At 35.7% G+C, this 25,736-nt stretch overlaps 2 pseudogenes; both read right to left on the minus strand.

The window, feature by feature from the left end:
- Positions 1–9,999: 9,999 nt before the first annotated feature.
- Positions 10,000–10,634, minus strand: LOC118896347 (annotated as a pseudogene).
- Positions 10,635–22,554: 11,920 nt separating this feature from the next.
- LOC118896574 lies at positions 22,555–24,277 on the minus strand (annotated as a pseudogene).
- Positions 24,278–25,736: the final 1,459 nt, after the last annotated feature.

The raw sequence follows: 25,736 nt of genomic DNA on the forward strand, positions 1-25,736 counted from the left end.
ATTAATCCTTTGTCCGTTGATCCATTTGCAAATATTTTCTCCCATTCTGAGGGTTCCAAAAGAATTTTTTGAGGGCCAAATTTTCATGACATTTCACACTTTTTCCTCATATTTGAAGACTTAATATTTATTAGAGGAGGATTAATTAACCAGCTTAGCAAACACATTATATTTTTGAAATCTAATTTATATTATAATTATATAATAAATTACTAAAATAAAATTTTAATAAAGTCAAAAAATTTTTAAATATGCACATATCTACTCTTTTTTTACTTCTGATTTTTACTTATTACATTTTTCTCTCTTTTTTTCTTAATTTGATCTGTCAGGATTTTTCTATTTTATTATGTTTTTCTAAAATAAGCTCAAGGACATGTTTATAATATGTTCCCTTTTATATCTTCTAGTGCGTTCATTTATACTTTTATCTTTATTATTTCCTATTTTGACTTTCCTTGAGTATATTTTATTGTTCTTTTTTAATTGAATTGAATGTTTAATTTGTTTAATTGTATGATAGGATAAGTACTTCAGAAATACACAGTTATGCCTTTTCTATTTTCAGTTCTGATGTGTGTATTTATTTATTTTTTAATATGACATTGATTTCCACTTCTCTTCTGGATGTTCCTATTCGTTATTCAGAACCACCTACATTGATTTCCACTTCTCTTCTGGATGTTCCTATTCATTATTCAGAACCACCTATGAATGTTGGAATGGGTTTGCATTATTTGCACTCTGTATAAATTACCTTCAGTAGGAGAATGAATTATGGGTCCCAATCTTTTACTCTTCCCTATATTCACACCTTTAATCATAACTTTATTGTTCTAGAGACAGAGTGTGTTTCTCTGCCCCTTGATTTTTGGGCTTATCCATGGGAATTCCTTAGACCAAAGGTGATTGGAAATGATACAATTAGAGACTTGATATGTGCTTGTGCAGTTGAGCTTTCACTTTTATGTTTCTACTATCCATTAAAAGAATATGTGCTGGAGAACCTACTGAACTAAACCCAGCCTAGTCCAGTGGAAAAACTCAGCCAAAATCTGTCAGTCTTAGCTCACTCATAGATTCTGCACCAAAAATACGTCAATGTTGTTTCAAGCTACTAAATTTCAGGTAGTTTATTAGTCAGCATTGTTATGGCAATAGTTAATACACTCAGAAATTGCTACCTAGAAATGAGGTCCTGTGGTAATAAAATTCTAAAATGTGTGACAATGGACCTGGGACCATGTGGAAAGCACTGTGGAAACAGTTAAAGCAGCTATAAAAATGGTGACCTGTATGAGTGGGAAAACGTTTAGTTAAAACCATGGCCTGTGATAATGTGGAAAGGATAAAATCTACCTAATGATCTTGTAAGGGTGGAAAGGGGTAATTTTAAGGAGATTCTGAAAATGTGTGCTGTTACTAGATGCATTTGATAAGGTACTAAAAGAATTATGCTCAGAAAGAAACTGTCCAGTTTGCAAACAGAATTTGAAGAGAGTACAGTCAGGCCAGAAGTTTCAGGGATGGAAGATAGAACTATTTCTCACAAAATCGGCTTCAGGAAAGAGACCAAATATGGAAAAGTGAGTGGGGATAGTGCCTGTAAAGCATGGCCTCAGGGAAAAGACATAACCAAGAGTATCACTGGAAAGCCCACTTATAAAAACTCTGAAAGGATTAATTGAGCACCTCAGAGCTACTCTCAGCCAAAGAAGACTCTAGAATGGTTAACAGTGTAGTTCCATGGAAGTCTGATGCACCCAGCACTTTTATCACTGATATAAAAAAAAATCCACAGCATTTATGAAAATGTTGAATTGGCAAAAGCCCTGACAGCCTGGACTAAAGGAGTCTGAAACCATTTGAGAGATAAAAACTCTCTGGGTTTCTAAATTCTTACAGGCAGACAGCAGACTGTGTAAGCTGACCAGGCACAAAAATAAGTGTTTTCCTTAGCTTCAGGGAAGAGGTAAGCCCATTTTTCCTATAAAGGGATGGATAGTAAATATTTTAGGCTTGCTTGGCCACATGTGGTCTCTGCATATTGTTCTTGGCTTTGGTTTTGTCTTTTACAAGTCTTTCAAACATAAAAACCTTCCTTAGTTCCCAGATCATAAAAAAAGACAGGGCTGGATCTAGCTCAATGGGCTATCCTGTGCAGGCCCTACTCTAGAGTGTATGGACCAGACAACATTTGCCCAAGAGAATTTCAGAACTCTAAATGACCAGTGAATCCTGGTTATACAGACAAGAAAGACTTTATTCAAGGCTATTGCAGTAGGGGAGAGAGGCCTGAGCTCAGATTTAACACAGTTCCATGGAAACAAATGGTGGGAGAGTTCTTCATAGCTGTGATGAAGGGAATCCTGGGCCATCTGTGCTTGCTAACTGACTTCTTCCAAAGGAAAAGTGAACTTTCTCCTGTTTCCATGACAGAGGTAGTCTTAAAACTCGGTTCAGGGTGCACCACAGAGACTGTAAGACAGTGCTGTCTCTTCTTTGATGATTACTTTCCAAAGGGACAGCTCTCAGGTCTTTGAGAAACACACTCCTGGGTTGTAAACTGGCAAGAGGATTTTTAAAAGAGTTGCATCTCAAAGAGGCAGAGAAAGGATTTAGAGTTGTAAGTTTTCTTAAATAAATGCTCTAAAATAAGGGAGGGGAATGACCACTGTGTTTAGGCCATCCGGCTGGGATGAGGGGGAAAGAGGGAGGTCAGGGGCCAAGAGGCAGGAAGAAGCCTGTCTCAAGTTTATTCAAGCCGAAAGAAATGTTAAGGCTATATTGATTAGAAACAATTAGCATTATATTAAAAGTTAATATAAAAATGAAACATGTACATAACTTATAAACTACCAAATCTACTCCCAGTATATACCCTGCAGGTATTCTCATATATGTGCAAATGTAACTGTTTTAATGCATGAAGTAAAATCCTAAAGCAAACTTTTCAGGAAGCAAAATTATGTTTGTCTTCTTGTCCCTTTCATTTGGTCTTCTGGGCTAGCTCATCCCCTGCCCTATGATGAAGTTAATTCCCTACATTTCTGATCACTTTTAGACAATATAAAATGTTCTCAAATCATTTAAAGTCACACTATTTAGTCTTAATTTTGTCATTAAAATGTGCTGCCCCATGTAATACTCAAAACTTTAACATTGGTTTAAAGTTGAAACTTTCCCTTTTCTCCCAGTTGGGAGAGGAGCTTATAATTGGTCTTTCCTCTTTATCTTCAGAGGAAAATAAAAAGGAAAAGAGGAATGAAGTAGAATGAGTTAGGAATTTTCTCACTGCTGGATAATGTGGAAATTTGGCTTCAGTTCACTTTGGAACGGACATATGTTTAAAACTGTCTCTTCTTTTCATCTTGTTTATGATTTCCTTTGCTGTGCAGAAGGTTTTAAGTTTTATTAGGTCCCATTTGTTTATTTTTGTTTTTATTTCTATTTCTCTAGGAGGTGGGTCAAAAAGGATCTTGCTGTGAATTATGTCAAAGAGTGTTCCTCCTATGATTTTCTCTAAGAGTTTTATAGTGTCTGGCCTTACATTTAGGTCTTTAATCCATTATGAGTTTATTTTTGTGTAGGGTGTTAGGAATTGTTCTAATTTCATGCGTTTACATGTAGCTGTCTAGCTCTCCCAGCACCACTTATTGAAGAGGCTGTCTTTTCTCCATTGTATATTCTTGCCTCCTTTGTCAAAGATAAGGTGACCATATATGCGTGGGTTTATCTCTGGGCTTTCTATCCTGTTGAATTGAGGTATATTTCTGTTTTTGTGCCAGTACCATACTGTCTTGATTACTGTAGCTTTGTAGTATAGTCTGAAGTCCGGGAGCCTGATTCTTCCAGCTCCGTTTTTCTTTCTCAAGATTGCTTTATTCAGGGTCTTTTGTGTTTCCATACAAAATCTGAAATTTTTTGTTCTAGTTCTGTGAAAAATGCCTAGAGGGGTGGGATAGGGAGGGTGGGAGGGAGACTCAAGATGGAGTGGGTATGGGGATATATGTATACATACAGCTGATTCACTCTGTTGTACAGCAGAAACTAACACAGCATTGTAAAGCAATTATACTCTAATAAAGATGTTAACAAAAACAGCTGTCTCTTCCTCTTATGATAAGGGTACCCTCATTGGCTTTGTGGCATCACCAGTGTCCCTGCTTCCTTTCCCATTCCAACTGCCTCCTGGATGCATAGCCATTTGGCAGTATCCCCTCCGCTGAAGATGAGATCTCTTCTCCCCAGAAGGACTGACATGTTACTCTGGAGTTGAAATTAAAATTTAAAAAAAAATCTCTATCTCAGCCTTCTGGGCCAATAGGAAAAAGAAAAATAGTAAGGATACTTAATTTAGCTACACCATATTTGACTAAATTTTAAGAGAAAAGAAGTGGAAGAGGAAAGCAGTATGAAGGACATGTACAGGAAGATAAGACAATAGACACACAAAAACAGAGAGATAAATAGAAAGGAGACAGAGGTTCATCAGATCCTGCAGTATATGTTAATTAGCTTTTAAGGCACCCTCTGGTAGTTCTTTAGCTGCGAGTCACAGAATATTTAGCACCTCAACACACTCCTCTTTGAAACTGCTAATCAATCAATTAGCCACTGTTCACAACTCTTTAGCTCCTAGTTACATGCTAGAAAGTAATTTTTCCAGAAGAGCTTCTACCCTTTTTTTGTTTGTCACTGCATCCTTGTGCTCACTACAATGTCTGGCATATGGTAGGCAGGCATTTAAAACAACTGTTTTGAATTAATAAATGAAGAAATGTACCCTTCAACCTAAAGGGAAGGAAGTTACACTCTGATCACTGTGATGGAGCTACAATAATATCACCAGATGAAATAAGTTAGAGGTAATATCTTGCCCACAGGCTAAAGGTATGTTCATTCCTTTTAATTCCCCACACTTGTACTGTGCACCCATTAAATAAACCTGAATTTCAAAATCCACCTTTGCCTTGAGGGAAAAACTAGTATCACAGTAATACTCCCACAAAGTACAGAAATTCTAGTAGTTTTAACAAGCACAAGTCTAAAAAATATAGAGTCATACTGCCTTGCTTCTAATCCCAGCCAGCTCTATCATATGGGATTATTATAATGTTAATTGTTATCCTTGTGCCTTATACATATTAGGTATTCCACATGTATTATCTATAAACATTATTTCACTTTACCCTCTGCAGAATCCCTAGGGATTGTTTCATGTGTTTGCAAAAACATGACCCTCATAAGCACAAAATGAACTCTATCCTTTCTCCCATTTCTTCTGTGTACCTGTATTAAGTCAGAGTTTAGGTTTTCATTGCCCCCAAACACCCCCGCTGGTGTCTACCAGAAATGCCACCACTGCCTGGTAATGTATGCACCAAGACTGCCAAAGTCCAACGTTAGCTTATGTCAATATTAAGGGGGCTAATGACCTCCATTTATAAAACCCAAACGTTCTTATAACCATGAGGCAAAGGTCTAGCATAGTTCCCTTTCAGAGTAGAAGCCATAGGCATCAATGCTATTACACAATTTTTTCCCCAAGAAAAATACAAATATAGGACATTTGATGTTCTTGTTCTCTTTTTATAGTCCTTTATCCTAGAGTTCAAAAATAAATTCATGATTCATGATCAGAGGATATTTGAGAAAGTGATATTATTCTATTCTCAGTTACTTCATTGGCAGGATTTCATTTATTGACCTTAAATCAAACTTATGCATTTTAGTTCTTTCTTCCATTAGGAAGTGTTCCCCTATGCCCATACCTCTCAGAGTTCTGCTCAATAACTCATATAAAGAACTATTTTAAAAGCCCCACTACCATCGTCAGTTCTCCAGGTGTAGTAAAATGTGCCAAAACTCTAGCGTAGGCACAGCTTAAACTCAGAGAATGGACCAGAACAGGATGAGTCACTGCCAGAGAGTAGCTGAGGGGGATTGCGGGCTGAAGATAGAGTTGAGAAAGGAAGAAGAAACCTGGAAGAACTCACAAATACTTATTAGAAGCTTGTAGGAGTCATGTCACTACCTATAACATCAAGAGAAGTGAGAAAAAATAAAATAAGGATCTGTTTTTCATGGATGGCTTGTATTACTTACTGTCACGTCCTGAGAGTAGAACCAAAGTTCATGACATATAAAGCATTCACATTTCAGAGAAAGAGTGGCGATCAGCCAGGTGGTGAGGTGGACTTGAAGTCTCAGAAAGACTCAGTGTTCTAAGCTACATCCTGGCCCAAAAATTCCCCATAGAAACCGTTACCCAGACAAATGTCTTGATTTCTAAAAGACAGACAGATGTAAACGACCTCAAAAAAGATGGCTTTGTGCCAGTGACTTAGACTGTCCATCTCTCTTAACTTTTTCCAACTATCCTATAAAAGTCATATATGAGTAGCCAAGCTTTCTCAAAGAAATAAAGTTTGGCAAATCTTTCATACTATAGTATTATACTCTCAAGTAAAAGATTCATTCCCTGAGAAAGTAGCTAGAAGACAAATGCAATTTTTAGAAAATTACTGTGGAGTAGATATGGATATGAATTTATTCTTTTGAGTAATATTTACTCTCATCTTTAAAACTGGTCACAATGCTGCCTGTCAATAGTTTAAACTATAAAACAATTAAAAGGCATTAATATTTATTCCTCATGATACTCCTAGGGGAATTTTATAATAATCCTTTTGAGGCTGTTTTCATACCTAGAGTTTATTTATTTGTTTGATTCATAAGTGGATACACTTATATAGCCTCAGGCTTTACAACGTTTACATCATTGGATATAAACCCATAGAAAAACGCAGCATCAATGTCAGCAGCATAAGGTACAATTTTAGATTTTAGCATGATCTATCAGTTAAGAGACATTCATTTACAAGCAACAGAAAACCCAGTTCAAAGTGGCTTCAAAAGTAAAGGGAATTAATTGGCTTTAATAAGTAGAAGCAAAAAGAGACAAACCTTTAGAGCTGAGCTGATTCAGGGGTAACAGAAGGTCAATAAAGACACAGCTTTGCTCCATCCTTCTTCTTTACCTTCAGTGGTGTTAAGTTCATCCCCAAAATGCCACTCATCTTAATTACAGTTTCAAGAACTATACACTTCTTTCTTCACAACAGTGGAGGGCGCGACACTCACTGACAGAAAATTCCTGATGAGACAGAAGAAACTTGTTTCCCATCAGACCATAACAAACATTTTATCCAGTGCTGTTGCACCTGAGTCAGTGGTGACAATTTTTTCCCCATGTTTTCAGATTATTGTCACTGAAAATATTTGAGAAACTATTATGATATATGTCCATTTTAACATCTTCAGGTAAGAATTTCACTGTGCTGGAAAATAATGACCTTTAAGTATGAAGATAGCATTTTGATTATAAAACAGAATATTTCTGCTACCTCATCCTTTAAAATGTTGCCACGTTCATTAACTTCTCAGGTTATAAAAAAGCACATAGAATCCATTTCTTATCCTTAAATATGTTTGTATCCACAATGCATGAATCAGATATTGATGAATGTAATAACTTGTGGAGTTATTTAAACATTAAACTTTTCAAGTAGCACAATGATTTAAAATCAACCAGGAGAATACGCCCTCAAAATATTGTTTTTTGTAATTTTCTGGCCATTTCCATAATAGCAAAGTAAAAATGGTTAAACTTTAAAAAGAAATTAAAAGAAAATATTTCACTTTTGCTGCTCCTTTGAAAACACCATTATTAGTGCTCAAATAAAGAGGGAAAACTTTTAATTTGTGTGGGGGTGAAATCCCTTATGAGTAAAATTATCAACTGTATCTCAGTTTTATACTAACTTATGTTGAAAATAAAGAGATTACTTTGTTTTAAAGTATTACAAAATATTTTATATTACAGGAAAAGTGAAATTTAAAGTTAACATTATTAGCAAATTGAACTAACATAAATCACTCACCAATGTATTTTACTCTTGTTAACAAATCCATAATATGGAACATAGGTTAGGAAAGATGTCCTTTTTCCAAAAATTGGTCAGATTAATTTTGAATCACTAGGCAAACCACACAAATCTTTGAGCCTTAGGGTCTTCATCTACAAAATGAGAAAACTAGAGTAGATGCACTTTAACATCCCTTCCAGCCTACAAATTTATGTAGCAATGTTATCTTAAGTAATAGGTTTCTAGATATATAAGCTCCCCTTTAAGTTGCAAAGCTTTATGAAGCATTTACAATAAACACATTATAATACTTCCCTGTCACCCTAAAAAAATATGAGATGACTGATAATACAGTCTCCTAAGTTCTGCCTCTCAAAGTGGCTGATTGATTGATCAGCACACAGGGATTTCTGGGCCTTGGTTCCAATTCTCTGCAATCTTGGGAAGAACTCTCAGAAAACGAGGACACCAGAACCTTCCTTGTGCCTGTCTCACTGTTTTGAAGACAAAAGAGATACTATGCATCAAAGTATATATAAAAAAACAAAAAATCACTGTAAGAATGCAAAGAATTATTATTGTGGTGACCAATTTTGACTTCCTCTTGATGAAAATATCTGGATATTATACAAATATATCTTTTTTTAGAAGATTTGTGCATTTATGGCCCAAATCTTTCAATTAATTTGACTATTCTGTAGTCATTTTGTTTCATTTCTAATTTGCTGCTTTATTTCTTAATTACATAGGGCCTGATACTCTGTTTCTCCCAGAGTCTAGAAGTTTGACCTTTTAACAGTTAAAGACATACACCTACAGATCTCTCTGTCACTGGCAAATTTGGTAACACCATTCACTTTAAAACAATGGCTCCCTAAACTGGGAAAGGTTTTTTTGTTTATTTTTCTTTTTTTGAGATTTCTAGGCTCCAGCCTGAGGTATTCTGATTCAGTATGTCTGGGCAAGACAGGAAAGCTCTGTTTCTCAAAATCCCCCCCAGGTAATTCTGAAAGCAGTTAGTTTGGGAACTACAACTTTGTCCTCAATTCGTAGCTGCTGCTTATGTTTTATAACAAATATAAAAATTTCCTCTGACATTGATCACAAGCACATTCAGAGAAAAAATTTAAATATCTGTACAGAACTGCCTGTAACAATTTTCTGCAAGAAATTTTGAAACACTGTATCAATGGTAGAGCTAAGACACTGCAAGAAGATGGTGAAAAGTGAGTGGAGTTACCCTTAGGAGGCAACTGTTTTCTGTTTTGTTTATAGTCATTCACTGGTCAAGAGAGACTATCTCAGAACAGTTGTCATCACTAAATAAAACATGGAAGATCTCTAAATAACAAAAAGGTGGCTACATAGTTAATCAGTATTATTGAGAAAATGTTTCTCAATGAAAAGTATAAAATAAACTGCAGTTTCCTGTAGAAATTCAAAGATTTTCATGCCTCTGGAGTTTACCACAAATGAGACAAAAAAATTAACCAAAACTACTACTGTAGAAAAATAAATTACATTAACTCCAAAAGTATAAGTGTAAAATAGGTACAACTTCATCTTTTGGGGGTTTAAAGCATATGTAGATTTTACATTCTATTCATTCTACACAGAATAGTTAATTATGACAATGAGCTATAAAATGTTCAGTACCAAGAATCAACACCACTTCTTCCAAACTTAATGCAAAACCACATTTGGTTTTTCTAGGAGTCCTAGAGTCTGTAGCCACTGCAGAATGTCTTTATGTGCTTTGGTGATCTTCTTGGCAGACACCTATCATGAGCTTGATGGTTGATGTTGGCATGCTTCCAGGCAACTGTGTTGTATGCTGTGAAGTCTTATATAGATGAATATAACTGTCCCATTACATTCTAGGAGACATAGCTTAAGTTCTCCTTGAAATATTGTACAATATATATGGGCAGTCTATAACCTAAATCAGCCAGGGTGCTACTCCAAATATCACCACAGGAGGCTGGAATGTAATTAAATACAATATCTAATTACTTAATGTGACATGAACTTGAAAAGAGGGGTAAACTACCTTTGTCAGTAAGGAGTTTCATGATTGCTCCCATGCATTCTTGAAAAGTTCAAACCCCATGTGAGAGAGATGGGTGATATATAAACCACTTGTATTGGCTGTTCTGGTGATTTTATGCTTGGTTCAAGTTTGTTTCAGAAGAGGCAACATAATACAAACCACACAGATTCTAGCAGTTTCATAGCCATCTTTAATAACGTTATCTATTTTGCAATTTGCATTAAAGCTTCCATTTCAAAGATATGAACTTATTTTGCTGTTGCTACTATACAATTAAGAATAGGGAATTGAGTAACATCCAAAGTAAAATACAACTTATGCAGAAATATCCAAAAAGTACTGAACATTCTGGCTAGTGATGGGGATCTTCCCAAAGCTCTCCTTACATTTAATCACACTTGGAGCCATGCCTACTTCCTGTTATCTCTTCTAGATCCTTATCACCTTGACTGTAAAAAGATAAACGTTTGCATCTTCAGCATTTTCATCCTTGAAAAATCAAGCAATTCCTGAAGACTCGATTATAGTAGCTCTGCAACTGTTGAGCTGATGGTGCTCTGAGATTATCTAAAAGAAAACATTTCTGTAATTATCTTCTCCAGTCTATCAGGCAGCCCTTGCCTCAGAAATGGGAATGAAGTCTCACCTTCCATGGATCTGAAGGTCAGAGAAGAAACATGAGTACAAGTCCAATGGACTGGATAGTACATTGGGTGCAGGGCCAGAAGGAAGAGTCCAAGGTGCTGAGGCCATCGCTGGGGCAGAGGAATTCAGAAGGCACAGCCTGGCGGCACCTCCAAGGTCCCTGCAGCTGCCATGTCAGCACTGAAACCTGCCCCTGCAGCCCAAGCCCCAGAGGTTTGGTTGCTGCCCATTTTCAACTAAGAATGTGTCCAGGAGATGAGCTTATGCTGAAGTATTTTGGCCTGAGCCATATGCCTCATTTTCAGAGTCAGGGAAGGTGTTTATTTTCCCCAAAACATGAATTCTTAGCAGAGAGAATCCTAAAATGAAAACCAGGACTGTTACCAAAAGACAAGGGAATAGATGAGAGGATAAAACAATTTATGCCAAAATGAGGAACTGATTTGCAATTGGACTGAATATAGAGTAGGAGATGATCATAAAACAGTTTTATTTTTCTCCTACCAGTGCCTGAAAACACACTCTGTAGTATCTAGCTTATCTACCTCTGGAGAGCATCTTGGTCAGACCTCCATCCACTCTGTTACTACATCAGGGCACTCCAAGTCAAAGGTTCAACTTCAGCTCTTGATCTGCTCAGGCCTGATGATGGCTTGTAGACTTGCCTGTGGGAGAGGGAGGCATCATCTTGATTTTATTTTCTATTTAATTAAGTTTTCTACTCCTTCCCCCACCGTTCTTATGCTTCTGACCATCTGGAATTGGGAGCATTGGAAGAAGGTCTTGGAGGAAGAAAGGCAAATGCTTTATGTGTCTAGTTTGTTTGTTTGTTTGTTTAATGTGGCTCTGTTGCCCTTCATCATGGGCACCGTCGAAAAGTTGACTTTCTTTTTCAAAGTCCATTTTTGTGTTTGGGACATCGTCCTTCCCTGCTCCCCTGCAGGGATCTTCACACTGTCCTCTTCCTAGACTCTTTGATGTATCCCCTGCCCAATCACATACACCCTCTTCCATCTCTTGTCCGGCAAACAAGAGATGGCAGGAAAACCTAGCATCTTTTTGCTAAGCCCTTCACCTCATTGGCCAGCCCTCTTGGGTGAGTTGCTTTTAAGACTGCCAAGGCTCTGATAGTACTTAGCCCTTGCTGAGTTTTCTTGCCATATCTGGCTATAATAAGATGACTCCAGCCAATCTTCTATCTTCAAAATTATGCAGGCAGGAGATAGCCACTAACTTCTTGGTTGGCTTAAAACTCACATTTCTGGGATTTTGCATTTATTTAGAACTCTTTTGCATTTATCTCCAGTGGCAGCATAAGGAACTAAGATTTGCAGCTCAACAAGCATCCAGTCCAGAAATAGGATGCCTTCCCTCCTTCTTGTAGGCAGCCCAAGTTTTGGGAGTGATTCTCTTGGGATCCCTTCACTCAGCTTTAGTTGATGGGGAGAGAAAGGAGCCTTCCCCTCCCCTACCTGGAAGGAGGGGAAAATTTACAACCTCTTATTCCTGTAAGTGTCTTCCAAAGCAGGTTTTCTCAGTGAATCTCCGGTCTAATCTAAATATTGTTTGGAGATAAGTAGTGATAGTGCCTACACTGGTTGTAGCAGTCTTTAGAATGCAGAGGTTCATGCTACACATTCTCAGCTAAAGAGTTTTAGGCTAAATTTTGAGACAATAGCAGTTTAAATAAGAAAAGTAGAATAGGGGATAAATTTTCTGATTTATTCTGCCACCCACTTAGTATTACAATAGCCAAACTAGAGAGCTTAATATTCTTTTCCCTACCATGCCCATTTTTCTATTGGCAGATTAAAATAAAAAGGTGGACCGAGAGAAGGCTAAAAGGAATGAGGAGTACTAAATATATAACTGCTCCTATTATCCTACCCTCTCAGATTCAAGACTCTTGGTTCATGAAAGGTTAACCACATTCTGTGATAGCAGTATAGAACATGTGTGATTCCCTTTTATCTAAAAATAGAGTTTTCTAAAGAATGTAGAACTATATTATTATTTTACTATTTAAGCCTGTGCTCAGTGAGATTCTAAAAGCCTGAGAACTTTCTCAACACAGGAAACATAAATCAAGGGCTTACATTTAATATCCCACAAAGCAGAAATAATCCTACACACACCAAAAAAAAAAAAAGAAAAAGAAAAGAAAAAAGAAATAGAGAAAAAGCACTCTTATAGATGTAGTACATTAAGGAGATACACATAGTATTTCTCTTCAATGCGAGCCATTGAACGGGTGGGAACCATGATTTAATAAGCTTTGTTTTAAATCATCATTAGATAGAAGACACCAAAAGCAAATGTGCAATCTTATCAAACACAGCAACAGAATTTGAGCTTAGCCATTCAATACTAGAGGCACTGAAACTCATAGAATATAATTCCATTTTGATTATGTGCACAGATAAACCAATGTAAAATTGTTTTCAATTTATACAGATAAAATAGATTTTCTTTTAAGTGGAACTCATCCCAATGATGAAATAACATTTAAAAAAGGAGAGAAAGGGCTTCACTGGTGGCGCAGTGGTTAAGAACCCTCCTGCCAATGCAGGGGACATGGGTTCGAGCCCTGGTCCAGGAAGATCCCACATGCTGTGGAGCAACTAAGCCCGTGAGCCACAACTACTGAGCCCGTGTGCCACAACTATTGAAGCCCGGTTCCTAGAGCCTGTGCTCTACAGCAAGAGAAGCCACCGCAATGAAAAGCCCGCGCACCGCAGCGAAGAGTAGCCCCTGCTCGCCGCAACTAGAGAAAGCCCGCATGCAACAACAAAGACCTTACGCAGCCAAAAATAAATAAATTAAAAACTTTTTTTAAAAAAGGAGAGAAAGATTTAAATACTATTATGCCTGAATAGAGGAACTAAATGTAATCTAATAAATTGTTTATTAAGAAGAAACTGATAATTAAAATAAAATTCCAAACCAGATAGGCTTTTTAAATATTATCTGCTTTTAAAATAGAGTGTGTCCTGGGAATACTGCATTCAGATATTTTTAATATTCAATTATTTTTTAAGATCATTGACTGTTATGACAAGAAAAATGATATGATTCACACTACAGCATTTATGAAAATTAAAAATATAGTGATTACTGGAACACATCCTTTATTTTTGTGGAGAAATTCATTATTCCGTAATGCATCTGGAATGCAAAAAAAAAAAAAAAAGCTTTTTCTTTTTAATTAATTAAATCAAGGGTTGGAATTTCTTTACTTTGCTCAGTTTGTAGAGATGGGATAAGGCTCTTAAATTAAATGTCCCCAGAAATAGAAAAAGAGTTGAATTATCAGATAATCATAAAAACAAGCTCCAAAAAGAGATTGTACAGTTAATAGTCTAATCATTTTGATGAAGAGTGCACTTAATTCTTAACCACATTTCTACAGTGATGACAACTAATGGAAAAGCAATTACCGTGTTAGAATTATTCTTACACCTGCTGAGTCTGACCCTTTATGTTTCCATAGGGAATCCAATGGAGTTTGTGATAAATTGAGGTGGGACAGTACACTAACTTTCTTTGTAGCTAATTGTATTGCCTCATTTACCAGCATCTAGCACAATAATTATCTGACCAAGCATTCTTTGTTATGAGCAATATGTACAAAATGTGGGCAATCAATAATAACTAGAAAACTGAGCTGGCAAAAAGAAATCATTATACATGAGTTGGAGTTATACTCAATTGCATAATAAAGTATTTCTACAAGAAAGCTTGTGTTAGTACAAAGTTCTGTACAAATATGAAGTTGTACTGTAGTGATAACATTTCAGAAAATCAGAAGAAAATGTATCATTATTGTTTAATGTTAAATAATAAAGCAACCCTCCCCATGTAATGATATGAGCTTTCAAACACATATGGAATCAATTCCTCCTTAACACTGTGTAGAACATTTCTTGAATAGTAACTGTTCCTAAAGAACAGTTCATAAGACAGAAAATCAGAAATCAAATGACCATATATATGGAATAAAAAAGACTTGCTTGCTCTCTCCTTTTTCTGTATTTCTGGGGGATTTGAGTGGGGATGAGGGTACCTATGTATGAAGCTTGAAAATGAAGAGGGGGATTTTCCATAATCCAGGCTGACTCCACCTTAGAATAGTAGATGTGAACTTTTGTAATAAATTAAAAGTAGGAAGGATAAAGTTATATTTTGTTAGCATAAGAACATAAACAATCATCCCAACCAATGTCATCAGGCAGTATGAAACTCATATTATTTGGGGGATATTTGACCCTATGACTAAACTCATTTTTTTATCCCCCTTATCCATTCATTGAGATTCTAAACTCTCCTGGAAAACATCCAAAACTAAGAAATAAAACAAGACAGATACCTAATAGAACAAAACGATTGACAGTCTCAAAAGCCTGGAGGGCAGGAGGCAGATTCCAGACCAAGATGCCTGGGGCAGCATGGGAAGAAAGAAGTGATTGGAAAGAGGGTGATTTGAGGTGCAGTGCCAACGATGGTGACTGTAAATCTATCATGCCCACTGAGGAACAACTGGGCTGAGAAATAGGATATTTCTCTCATCCTTCACGTTTTCTACCCAAAGTGGATCCTTTTTAAACTGCACAAAGCAATGTGAAACTGAAACAATGAAAAGTGAATGAATACTGAATAAATAAATAGAATAATGTATTTTTCTAGAATCTGTGTGTGACAGTATATTAAGAACTCTCACATTAAGGAATTACCTGTGATTGGAAACATAATTTATTCTTTTTCTCTTTCTATCCCTACAAAAGCAGCTCAAGGTTGTTCTTACTGGAACTCTTAGCACCAGTGTGTGTGTGTGTGTGTGTGTGTGTGTGTGCACGCACACGCGTCAAGAGAATCAGGATGCCATAAACTATTGTCAAGTCACTTCACATGAATTATTCTCAGGCCATTCTTTCTCTGCCAAATCCACTGACTTGAGACTGTGCACAGCCTTTATTTACACCCCTAAAAACGTGAGAAAAGTCACCCTCCAGGAGCTGAACCAAAACCTAGTGAAGCATCTGGAGACTGAGATATTGAATTAACTTCTGATTTTCTAGTTCAAAACATTTTTTATGATTTCATTTGGCCAGCTCCAAATGGCACATCAAACACTATACCTTTATTTTTACTTTAGCTTAGAAACCTTTTTTTTTTTGTCAATTACTAGTCCGTAAGCTCTTTGTGAAATTGTTGGGTTAATGTTCTGATTACTTCACATATAATTCAGTGACTTTTTATGGCTGGAGAAGGGAAAAATAACCCTACTCAACAAAGGCTCATTTTTTTTTTTTTAGTGATTAGTTTTCACATGGCAGCATCCTTCTTGAGTTATACCAAAACAAACAAACAAAAAAAAAGGTTTTTGTTTGTTAGTTTTGGAGTCTTATTCTTCTGTTAAAAATTTTTAAAACTGTCAACATTAGTTCATAATGCATATGAATCTATTATTGGTGAGTACCTGAACAGTCTCAGAGTATAAGACACTGCTAGCTCTGTCTCTGAAGAATCAGTTACCCGTGGTTAAGACAAGTACCTTGGGGTCAAGTGAACCTGGATTCAAGTGAAAGTTTCACCATTAACTTCAAGTACAATGTTGGGTAAACTCTAAGCCTCATTTTTTTTTTTCACTTCTAAAATGAGAATACAACATCAACCTTGTCAGGATGTTGTAAAAAGTCTTTTAATTAATTCCTCTGGTAACTTTCGCAAGGTCACCTGCTCTTATTCGTACAGACTCTTAGCTCAAAACATCGTAAATAGAAAATGCTCTCCGAAAGAGTGTATATGAAGGAAAGAAATTTAGTGCTTGAACTTGAGAGGTTGGTGATGGAATTTTTATATGTGTTTGTATTACCAGTTCTCTGGATTGTCTTTCTTCATTAAAACAGTTTCATTTCAATTATGTCTTAAAGCATTTCCTTAGAATTTCTAATCTAAACCAGGCACGCTTTGCTAGCATCTAGCACTTATATTCATTTTTGCCTTTATTTTCTTCATTTTTTTGTGGAAACTTGGGAGCAGAAGGGGGATATTTGGGTGATATTACTCTGCCATAATGAGCTAGAAGTCTCAATTTATTTTCTAAATTAGGTGACATATATCTGTCCATTTCCTTGGATTTTGAGTAGAGTTGTAATTTCAATTATTCCCTGCCCTTGAAAGCTATCAGAGTTTGCAAACAAGATGACAAGACTTCACAAAGAAAACCCTCTGTGGTAGGCTCCTACGTTTTATGAAATTTACCCACCTTGCCAGAAATAAATTGTGGGATTTTTTTAAAAAAATGGAATGCAATGCATATATAAGGATATACTTTAGCAGTTAAACCTCCAATTGATAAAATATGGATGTTTGATCATTAAAAGTTGAATGATGGACATGCATTCCAAGAGGAGATTTACCAGGTAAAAAACAAATCTTTAACGATAACAATAATAATATCAGTAGCCTTAATTATCGCTTCTTAATCAACTATACTCCAATAAAACTTTTTTTAAATTCCTCTTTTTAGTACTGGAATTCTATCCTTTCAGATTCTAATAAGTAATCAACATAATTGATCAGCAGTCCAAATTTCCATAAATGTATTTAATTAGCCTCATATGTCTAAGTCTTTGTGCTAGACAGTATGAAGAATATAAATAGGAAAGGATGTAGCTCTTGTGTGTATAGAGTTTACAGTCAAAGTCATAGAGCTGGGTATAACAAATGCAGTATTTCATAAAAGGAGGAATTAATAAATACTGAACGCATATTTACTCCCAAAGCCATTGTTCTCTCTCTATTTCACTGAAATGAATATAGGGGAAGAAATGAGCCAAGAGTTCATGGAAAATGAGCCAAATGCAATAGGTAGAGATGCAAGACACAGAAGTGTGTAGAGAAATAGGTTGTATAAGTGTATCCGGGCAGGAATCTGAAGAACATTATAGAATTAGAGGGACACCTGCTGACTGTAGGACAATCAGGCTTGTCTTTGAACTGTTTCTAACTTCTAACTTCCTTCCCTGTGAAAGGGAATATACACTCTTTAAAAGATCAATGTTACACCTTAAATATACATATATGTAGCATTTGAGCTCTAGGAATAATACCCTAGTGTGCCATTTTATGCTGTAAGAGCCATAAATGTTTTGAACTTGACTCAGAGGTGAAAAGGCTCTCCAGAGAAGCTTTTAAATGTTCAGAGTTGAAGACCTATTTTTCCTCTCTCTAAAAGTGAACAAAAATCCCAAAGGAGAGAAACCAAAATAAATAAATCAGTAGGAGGGTGGGAAAAATAGTGGACCAGCTGGTAAGATGGTGTTAGGAACCTGGCAGTTTGATAAATTCAATTTTCTGAGCAGACACAAGAGAGAGTAAGAACAAAAGGAGCAGGCCAGGGAGAGCAAGCTTCAAGAGCTATTATAAAAAACATATAAGCAGAGGAGTGTTTATTATAAAACTAATGGAGCTTAATTTTAAAGGTTCTTTTTTTCTATTGTCTCCTTCCAGGGGCCTGGGAGGGTCTCTAACAATGTATTCATGTGATAATATATCTCGAAAATTTTACAAAGCAAAATAAGTTATTTTAACCAAAGTTAGTTAAGATCACTGTTTCTTTCCTCTCCAATTTATGCTCTGTGACAGGTCCCTTCCTATCAATTCAGGCAGCTTCAGTATGGCCTCAATCGTTACTGGGATCTAGCTAGAGGCAGGCTGAGTTGCAGATTTTTATTTCAGAAGGATAGTATCTGATTCTCAGTCACTTCTTTGTAATCAGTTAACTTATTTCTAGCCCTCTTGGTGTAGCAGTTACATCCAGCATATTCAACAACCTATTGAACCAACTGAGTTTTGTTTCCAATTTTTTAAAATAATTTTTATTGGAGTATAGTTGATTTACAATGTTGTGTTAGCTTCAGGTGTACAGTAAAGTGAATCAGTTATACATATACATATATCCACTCTTTTTTAGATTCTTTTCCCATATAGGTCATTACAGAGTATTGAGTAGAGTTCCCTGTGTTATACAATATGTCCTTATTAGTTATCTATTTTATATATAGTAGTGTGTATATCTCAATTCCATTCTCCCAATTTATCCCTCCCTCCCCACAATTCCCCCCGGTAACCATAAGTTTGCTTTTGACATCTGTGACTCTATTTCTGTTTTGTAAATAAGTTCATTTGCACCATTATTTTTAGATTCCACATATAAGCGATATCATATGGTACTTGTCTTTCTCTGTCTGACTTACTTCACTCAATATGACAATCTCTAGGTCTATCCATGTTGCTGCAAATGGCATTATTTCATTCTTTTTTATGGCCAAGTAATATTGTATTTATAATTTTATTTTATTTTGCTTGAAAAGGGTCCCCAGAATTGTATAAGCTTCATGACCCACAAAACCCTAGATGAAACATAATTTTTGTAATGGAGATGTTGATCACTGACTTGGAGGCAGAAAAGAGATCCCAAGAAATCCATGTGGTAATTAAACTGATATAACATGAGAGTACTAATAACTGGGTTGGGAATGAGGAGACCTAATCTCCTGCCTCAGAACTGTTTAATAGTCATAATAATTTCATATAACAGGAATAATAATTTCATCTCTTCTGTAGTATCTGTAAAAAGGAAACGGTTAATCCAACTCATGATTCCCAAACACCAGTCCTTGAATTGGTAATAAAGTTTGAATTCATAATAACGTTTTTAAGGACAACTCATTCATTCACACCTGACTAGAATGGTCATTGAACATCTACAATATGTCAGAGACTGCTAGGTACCAGGAACGCATGGACTCTACCTTCCTGTAGCCGAGAGCCTAGTTTTGTTGTTTTGTTTTGTTTTTTGTTGGTGGGGCTGGAGTGTGGAAACATTAAACAAATAATCACGGAAATCCATACAAAATTACATATTGTGTTTAAGTACTGTGACAATAACGTAGAAAGAGCCGCAGGAGTGTAAAATAATTAACTTCTGAAAGAGATCAGATAAGGCTTCTCTAAGAAAGTGTCATTTAAACTGAGATATGGATAAGCAGGAGGTAAGTAATGACAATGAGAGATTAACAGAGGAGACAGAGAGTTTATCAGGCAACTGGCAAATCACGAACACCATCGTGAAGCGGGACAGAAACACAGCTCAAGAGAGCAGTGGTCTCCACATTTTATTTTGATCATGTATAATCGGATTAAAAAATTCGACTACACTACAATATTTGTTTGTTATTTATTCATAAATAGTATACACACACTATTGTTTTTATATTTTGTGTATAATACAAAAATAACAAAAATATAAGTGTTTAAATATTAACATGAATGGTACAGAAACCTTTCCACCTTAGCACTGCTAATTTGTAATTTAATTAAGCACTGTTAATCAAGTGATGTGACTAGATTATGCACCTTTACTTTTGAAAATCTTGGCTTAATGCTTTTGTAATATAGTAATTAAAAGTCTTTGTTCTATGGCCAGTTTATTTTGATGACTAATTTTAATGGTTATTATAGCTTTAAAATGTAATAATGCACAAAAGAGCAAATCTAAATAAGAAAATTGCATGGTTAGCTAAACTTACCAAATTATGACTTCGGTTTTTCAACACATTAACCAAGTAAGCAAAAGTTTTTATTAAAAATTGCCCAGCAAATTACAATTTTTTGGCATCAGTGCTGGGCAAACTAATCAGGGTGTTTTTCAGTTTTTAACAAAGGAATCTGAAATCCACAGAATTCTTTATTAAAAAATTCTAAGAGATTAGAAAACCTTGTTTCCATGGACATGAAGTGTGCAGAGATGAGAACATTTATAGGTGATGCAATCACACAACTTTCAGCCTGTATATCATAATGACAGAAAGAAACACTTCCACATATTTGTCTTCCAAAAAGCTCTATCCATAAAAAGAGTTTCTTTAAAAGAAAGTATCATTAGCTCTTTCATTTGTTAAAGTATCACGGTTACCTCAAATAGATTAGGCAATTTTAGTTCCAAAAAAATAACTAGTAGGTTTGAAATTGAAAAGAACCATATGACAGAAAAGATAAGCTCATTTTTTGAAAAGGAAAACTTCAGAATTTGTCTTTAAGTACAACAATTCTTCCAAGAATTTTACCATTGTTAACCAGCAAAACTTTGGACATTAGAGATTTTTATAGTTGTGGCTCATCTTATTTCCAAAGGATTATAAACACTCTATTCTATAAAGCATTGTTTTTAAAAGCCACTTCAGTTTAACCTTAGTAAAAGAGTAAAACTATTTTTAAAAGAAAGCCTGTGTTACATGAACTGCAGTGCTTTAAAATACTCTGAAAGGTGACAGAATAGCAAGGGTGAACCCATTTAGCAATCCAAGTTTTCAAGCACCCACTCTTTCCCAGCGAGCTCCTCCATTCTCTGTGATGGTTCACCTTCTGACAAAAGTAACAAGCAAGTAATTCTTATTGAAAATAGCAGTGAAGTCTACTTTTATAATTTTGTACATGAATATTAAAATAAATCATAATTCTTTCTCTATTATAATTCTCTATTATCTCAATGTAATATTATCTTGGGACCCCCTTTGTCTTTCTTTGCCTCACTTTGTAAACTCCTACTTTAGAGGAACCAAAACAAAGTCAAGAAGGCTGGAGGGCAAAAAGCAAGGTGAGTGAGAGACAATGCAGGGGCCAGATCCTGCAGGACCTTGGAGAGCATGTTCAAGGTCACCTCATGAACAATAGAAACCGCAATCAACTATATGGTGGAATTTTTTGGAAGTGGAAATGTATTTACCAGATCATCCTCTATTCTCTGGTTGTATCATCATTAGTATTAGTGTTTGGTGTTAACTTTTTCAAATAGGTTATAATCATGGTATTTTCTTTTAAATTTTATTTTATTGTGATAAAAACACAACATTAGACCTACTCCCTCCATAAATTTTTAAGTGTACATTATTGTTGACTATAGGTATAAAGTTATAAGGCAGAGCTCTATAGCTTATTCATCTTACTGACTGAAACTTTATGCCCCATTGATTAGTAACTCCCTAATTCTCCCTTCCCACAGCCCCTGGCAACCACCATGCCACTCTTTGATTCTATGAATTTGACTATTTTAGATACCTCATGTAAGTGGGATCATGCCATATTTGCTTTTTGGTAACTGGCTTATTTCACTTAGCATAATGTCCATACACCACATTTTCTTTATTCATTCATCTCTTTTTAATGTGTTTGATTCCATGAAAAGCTGTCCAGTCTTGTTTTCTTCCACCTCAATGATTGTTGCTATTGTTTAAAAATTTTAATGGTCTGTGTAATCCAAATGTCTGAGAACCACTGGTCTATATAAGATCTATGATCCCTTTACATGAAATCTATGGTCCCTTTAGTCTCTAGAATTCTGGGATTATATACTTGAAGAAAAAGATGGAAGTCCATTATGAAAACAAGCCAGGGCATTTTTGTTATTGTTTAAGAATAGAAATAAACTGTCTTTGTATAAAATGGTTACCTATAATTAAAGATGCCACAGAGATGTGTCCCAAGGGTTTGGACAACCCATAGATTATATAGCTCTTTCCGGTCAGTTTCCTACCAGCTATTCTACTGGATATATTATTAAGCATCCTTCAGCAAGTGTGCTGATAATTACTGGAAGATTTTAGAAAACCATAAAGTAACTATATACAGGCACACTTCAAAGATATTGCAGTTTCAGTTCCAGACCACCACATAAAAGCAAGTATCGCAATAAAGTGAGTCACCAAATTACTTTTTTGTTTCCCAATGCATTTAAAAGTTATGTTTTACACTATATTGTAATCTATGAGTGTGCAATAGAATCATATCTAAAAAATGATGTGTATATCTTAATTTAAACATATGTTATTACAAACAATGCTAACCATCATCTGAGCTTTCAGCAGGTCATATTCTTTTTGCTGGTAGAGGGTCTTGCCTCATTGTGGATGGCTGCAGACTGATCAGGGTGGTGGCTACTGAAGGTTGAGGTGGCCGTGGTAATTTCTTAAAATAAGACAACAAAAACTTTGCCGCATAGATTTGACTCTTCCATTCACGAGTGCTTTCTCTCTAGCATTCAGTGCTGTTTGATAACATTTTATCCACAGCAGTTCTTTCAAAATTGGAGTCAGTCTTCTCAAGCCCTGCCACTGCTTTATCAACTAAGTTTATATAATATCCTAAATCCTCTGTTGTCATTTCAATAATCTACACAGCATCTTTATGAGTAGTCTCCATCTCAAGAAACCACTTTCTTTGCTCATCCATACGAAGAAACTCCTCATTCGTTAAAGCTTTATCGTGAGATTGCAGCAATTCAGTCACAATGAATTAGACTCCACTTCTACTTCTAGGTCTCTTGCTATTTCTACCACATCTGCAGTTACTTCCTTCACTGAAGTCTTAAACCCTTCAAAGTCACCCATGAGCGTTGGAATATACTTCTTCGAAACTCATATTAATGTTGTTATTTTGACCTCTCGCCATGAATCACAAATGTTCTTAATGGTATCTAGAATGGTAAATCCTTTGCTTTTCAATGACTCTGCCCCAATCCATCAGAGGAATCACTATCTATGGCGGCTACAGCCTTATGAAGTGTATTTCTTCATGAAGTCAAAATGACTCTGATCCATGGGCTGCAGAATGGCTGTTGTGTTAGCAGGCATGAAAACAACATTAATCTCATTGATCTCATCATACAGTTCCATCAGAGCTCTTGGGTGACTGGGTACATTGTCAATGGGCAGTAATATTTTGAAAGGAATCTTTTTTTCTGAGCAGTAGGTCTCTCAAGAGTAGGCTTAAAATATTCAGTAAACCATGCTGTCAACATGTATGCTGTCATCCAGGCTTTGTTGTTCTTTATAGAGGACAGTCAGAATTCAGATTCAACCTCATTCTTAAAGGCCCTAGGATTTTCAGGATGGTAAGTGAACACTGCCTTCAATTGAAAGTCGCCAGCTGCATTAGGCTCTAACAATAGAGTCAGTCTGTCCTTTGAAGCTTTGAAGCCAGGCATTGACTTCTCTTTGCTAGCTATCAAAGTCCTAGATAGCATCTTATTCCAATATAAGGCTGTTTTGTCTACAAGATGTTGTTTAGTGCAGCCACCTTCATTAACAATCTTAGCTGGATCTTCTGTATAATTTGCTGCGGCTTCTACAGCAGCACTTGCTGCTTCACCTTGCACTTTCATGTTCTGGAGATGGTTTCTTCCCTTAAACCTCATGAACCAAACTCTGCTGGCTTCAAACTCTTCTTCTGCAGCTTCCTCACCTCTCTTAGCCTTGAATTGAAGAGTCAAGGCCTTGCTCTGGATTAGGCTTGGCTTAAGGGAATGTGGCTTGTTTAATCTTCTAGCCACACCACTAAAACTTTCTCCATATCACTAATAAGCCTATCGCACTTTCTTATCATTCCTGTGTTCACTGGAGTAGCACTTTTAATTTCCTTCAAGAACTTTTCCTTTGCATTCACAACTTGGCTTACTGTTTGGAGCAAGAGGCTTAGCTTTCAGCCTGTCTCGGCTTTTGACATGCCTTTCTCAATAAGCTTAGTCATTTCTATCTTTTGATTTAAAGTGAGAGATGCAACCCTTCCTTTTACTTGAACACTTAGAGGCCATTGTAGGGTTATTAACTGACCCAATTTCAATACTGTTGTGCTTCAGGGAATGGTAGACCCCAGGAGAGGGAGAGAGTTGGGGCAATGGCTGGTTGATGAAGCAGTCAGTATACACATATTTGTTGATATAGTTCGTGCTTGTGGCACCCCACTCCAAACAATTACAATAGTAACATCAAAGATCACTGATCACAGATCACCATAACAAATACAAAAATTTAGAAATACTGCGAGAATTACCAAAATGTGACATGGAGACATGAAGTGAGCAAACTGTTGGAAAAATGGTGCCAATAGATTTGCTAGACACAGAGTTGCCACAAACCTTCAATTAGTATAAAACACAATGTCTGCAAAGTACAATAAAGTGAAGCACAGTAAAACAAGGTATGCCTGTAACATACTCTAGAAAAAAAATTGAAACCTCAAATACATTTTTCAGGTTTCCAAAAATTTATTATTTTAGAAGTGAGAAATCCTTAGAATTTAATGAAAGCTAGACTTATTTTTTGCACATTTATTGTCATACAGACACATCCTAAATGGTAATGATTTTGTAAAATATAAATTTGTAAATAGTAATCATTCTGTAAAATATAGATCTTATTCTCTGGCTTTATCCATGAAAATAAAATCCCAAACTTGCATGAAACTTGTTTTTATCATAGCTGATACTTATCAAATTGCCAAGAAAAGCAAAAAATTTAAAATAAACATAAATAAAAAACTAAAATGTTTGACTGGTTTTTGTTTCAATAAGTCCATAAATATGGTACTTCTCAGAATAAACTTAAATGTTTTCTTCCATCTCTCAGGCAGGAAAGATTTCATTTACACAAAGCTAGAATGAGGTCTCATGCTATTCAGACCTCATTATTTTTACCAATTTACTTGTGACATCTGTGACATGCACTTATCTAAATGATATCAGAGATAATTAAAAGCAAGCTTCACTTGTCAGAAAAGATAGTCAAGGTAAAGTGTTTCATGATGTCATTTTCATTTTACAGAAACAAATATAGGAACCAATATGAACTGTCTTTATTTTTTATGAGTGCCTATGTTTATATTAAACTGTGATTTTCACAAAGCTTTTCACAGTTCCCATCACAGATTTTCCACAAACTGTGTCATGACTAAAATATAAACCCTTAAAATTTTAGAAGGAGCACAAATCTGTGGTGCAAAGAAATTTTTAGAAAAGATAAAGGTGTGTATTATTATCAGGTACAATAATAAAGATATGATAGGCCATATCTGGAAAAATAGCTAAAAACCCAGAGTAAGTTGTGAGCCCTCCTAATGCATTCCATTCTAACTTTCATTTTTTAAAAAGTTATAAAAGAGAAAAACACTTTTTGTCTCCTATCTAATTATGGACTCAGAAAACAGTATTTATTAACTTGTAGTAATAAAATACTTTAAACACGTTAAATAAAAATTCCTTTAAAATATTTAGT

Source organism: Balaenoptera musculus, chromosome 6, assembly GCF_009873245.2.
Source record: "Balaenoptera musculus isolate JJ_BM4_2016_0621 chromosome 6, mBalMus1.pri.v3, whole genome shotgun sequence".
Classification (NCBI taxonomy): domain Eukaryota; kingdom Metazoa; phylum Chordata; class Mammalia; order Artiodactyla; family Balaenopteridae; genus Balaenoptera; species Balaenoptera musculus.